Source organism: Chiloscyllium plagiosum, unplaced genomic scaffold, assembly GCF_004010195.1.
Source record: "Chiloscyllium plagiosum isolate BGI_BamShark_2017 unplaced genomic scaffold, ASM401019v2 scaf_54167, whole genome shotgun sequence".
Classification (NCBI taxonomy): domain Eukaryota; kingdom Metazoa; phylum Chordata; class Chondrichthyes; order Orectolobiformes; family Hemiscylliidae; genus Chiloscyllium; species Chiloscyllium plagiosum.
Window position 1 is genome coordinate 3,347 of NW_025200960.1, and position 3,556 is coordinate 6,902.

The following is a 3,556-nucleotide window of genomic DNA, read 5'->3' on the forward strand; positions in this document are numbered from 1 at the left end:
CAGTGGAGACAGTGAACAACACAACTTGGCCGGAACATGATGCAGCAGTGGAACCGCTTGAGGTCCGGGCTTTTCGTGTGGGAGGCGAATGTGATCACTACAGCATGGACACTGGCACATTGAAGAGAGTGCATTCCCCCAAATCAGAGATACATTTCCAATAAGCAAAGTAAACTGGTCGTGTTGGAATTTAAACACTGAACATTAACACTCTGCAGTAAAACCGGCAACACACACAAAGGGTGGGATTCGAACACAACCCTCATTAGAGATTTATGTATAACACAGCGCCTTCGACCACGCGGCCAGAAGACCAACCACCACAGTCGCACACTTTCTTACACTTTCAATGGCGTGCCTGCAAAACAACAGAATCAAAGTCACAGGGAAAGAGTTCCACGATCCCTGCTCTGCTCGCACTGCTGCTGGGATGTGCCCAGCTACAATACCAAATTTGCAGCAGATAATGATAACCCTTCATTCACATAAAAAACAATGGGAATCTGATCCTATCTTCTGAGACTCGTTTGAGCCACAAATGTAATGTCTGTATGAGAGAATAGAAATTCGATTCTGATTCAACAAAGAAACCAAGAGCTGCGTGACATTACTGCAATTTCGATTCTTGCTTTGGTAAATGATTTCGCACATTGCTCGAAACAGGACAACTTTCACGTTTGAACGGAACATGAAACACACCGGACTACAAGGAAAATGCGCAAAGTTGAGCAGGCCGTATTGCACATCAGACCGTGCAGCATACTTATGGTTACGACGTCTGTTATGCAGATGAAACGTCCCAAGGAATGTTATCGAATGGAAAAGTGGAGGTAGCAGTACAATCCCAGAAGGACAGATCACATTGTGATGATGCTCAAACCTCGGTGCCATGTCGAGTTGTCACTTGCCTTGCCTTTTACCTTAACCGTGCAACTTGCTGCAGAGATGTCTCCACCTGGACATGAGCCTGCCGGCTGCCAGCTTAGATAGAAACCAGTGTGGGAATCAATGGAAAGTGAATCAGAAAGTTTACTAAATTCCATGGTGCTTATTAGAAATGCAGTTTCTGTTCACCTCAATCTAAAAGGCAGTTTCCGAGTATATTAACAAAAGTCAAAAGGTGATTACCTAACCCCCACACATGAAGATGTCAAAGAGGTGCGAACTGCACTTGAGTGCTTTTTGTTCTCGATGTGAAGAGCTCTCACGCCTGAGTCACCATCACGTCTCTGGCTGCTGAGTGAATCACAAAGAAGGAATTTCAATAGAGCTGCAACTGCCTCACTTCTCCACTCGCCCTCCCCGTTTACATTTTCCTGCTCGTCAGTGATTTAAAGAAAACCAAATGAATGCGATGCCATTCTGTAGCCTCGCTGTCGATTCCTCCGTTTCAGTTGCGACGTGGCTTCGATCTCGGGACGCACCTTAATACAAGCCACGCTATGAAAGCACAGGTCCAGAGGTTCCTCTGAGAGTGTAATTTCTTTCATTGCTGTTGCTGATTGAATGATCCACTAACGTGAGAACTGCTCCGAAACATGATTCAGGATATCTGGTGGCAATTCTCGCACGTCGAATAACGATTGACAGCTTCCAAATGAGGTCTTTCTGAGACGACCTTGGGGTACATTTGACAGACAGACAAGTTCAGGAATTCGTGGTGCGCTGTGACACCAAAGCATCTGCTTCTTTCCTGTCTTTGAACCGAGCTGCCTGCGCAAGGAAGGCAAATGCGATACTGCTTTTCGTGGAAGGATCACAGTTTCTGCCCAGTTTCGAACTGGGGACCTTTCGCGTGTTAGGCGAATGTGATGACCACTACACTACAGAAACGAGCCACAGCCGCCTGTTCTGCGGCCCTGTGGCGTCCAGCACTGAAAGTTGAATCCGTTCTATGTTTCACCTTTCTGTTTCCGATAGCTCGTTATTGTCCAGCGTAATCGACATCTTGAAAACGTAAAAAAGACACTTTAAATTGATGACAGGATATAGACAAAGATGTCGTCGATGTTTGTACCGTGGGGCGAGATGGAATAGGCTGGTGGAATAAATTTTCCCTGCAGCGTAACAGCTGCGACATGATCTTATGGAAGGGTGGTAAACTGAGTATTTACGTGTTTTACCCAAGTTGGTGTGAGTTGAAAACTCGACAGCATAGCTTTAAGGTGAGTGGGCTGAAAGTGACAAAGGACCTGAGGCACATTTCCCACAAAGAAGGTTATGTTTGGAATGATCTACCAGAGGAAGTGGAGCAGGCTATTACACTCAGAAAATTGCAAAGGTAATCGAGTGAGTTTCTGGATAGGATGCGTTTAGAGGGATTGGGGCCGAATGCTGGGGAACGGGACTTGTTTAATTTTGGCTATGGGGTGAGAATGGACGAGGTCCAACGAAGTATCTTTTTCCACGGTGTACCCCAATAACGTCGTGTTGCTTCAACCGGCTTTAAAGGATTACTTTTTAGCGGAGTTGGCCATCGCAGTCTGTGGCACAACCATTTAGTCTGTTCGACTGCTCACGGGAAAGGTAGTATTGTGAAACACTGCAGAAACGAACGACTTCCTTACTTTAGCTCCGACTGACCATACTCTGTGAAATTTTCCCAGATCCTCAGCTGAGGATTTTTGCTGCTGGAAGTTACCTCAGAAACCCTGTTAAATCGAAATGTATTGAGCGAATCGCAAAGCAGAAAGCATTTAACACGGAACACAAACAAAACTGGCATACCTCATTCATTTTCAGACACAGAGATGCATGAATGCTAAATGTGATACAGTCCGAGGGCATGAGTCATAAAGTACTCTCACAACTAACAACAGGGCATTTCCAAACTACTCTTTCAAACATACTGCAGCCTTAGTGCAGCACCACTTTCCAGACAATGCTGAAAAGAGAGAAAGAAAGAACATAATAAGAATTGGCCGTAAAAAGTGAATTTCACCAATCACAGTCTCGATTAGATTCCCTTTCCCTTCCGATGTTTCCAGGACAGAAATGAAGGAAATGGGAGAAATTCAATAAGGTATGACATCGATATTCATTGGAACGATTTTCCCATTAGCTGGAAACCCAAATAACATCGAGTAGAGTCACCGTAGGACTTCGTTTCACAACAGCGATGAAATAACAGTCTCCATTCGGTTCCAGTAAAAGCACAACTGGCCGGGGACGGCAGAACTGTTTGCGATTTTCCGCGCGGGAGGCGAACACGATCATGACAGCAGAGACATTTTGAAATAGTTGACAGTATCCCACACCACAGTTAATTCCCTGGGAAGCAAACCCATTTTACTTTTGTTTTCAACATCAATATACAGTGGGCCCAAAACAGCATGTTAACAAGCTGCAGCGTTGGAGTTGATCAGCAGAAATGGCAGTGGTGGGATTCGAACACACGCACCTTTCGAGACTGGAATCTGGATCCAGCGCCTTAGACCGCTCGGCCACACTACCAGCCGGCACGGCCGCCTCATTTTCTTGTATTTCCAATTGTGCTCGTGCATAACCACAGATGCAAAGTCATATCAAAAGAGTTCCATGATTCCTCTCGAACTCG

General features: G+C 45.5%; 1 non-coding gene across 1 annotated transcript; it reads right to left on the bottom strand.

The window, feature by feature from the left end:
• Positions 1 to 1,760: 1,760 nt before the first annotated feature.
• Positions 1,761 to 1,833, bottom strand: trnav-aac. Its single transcript has one exon. It is a non-coding gene; the product is annotated as a tRNA-Val (tRNA).
• Positions 1,834 to 3,556: the final 1,723 nt, after the last annotated feature.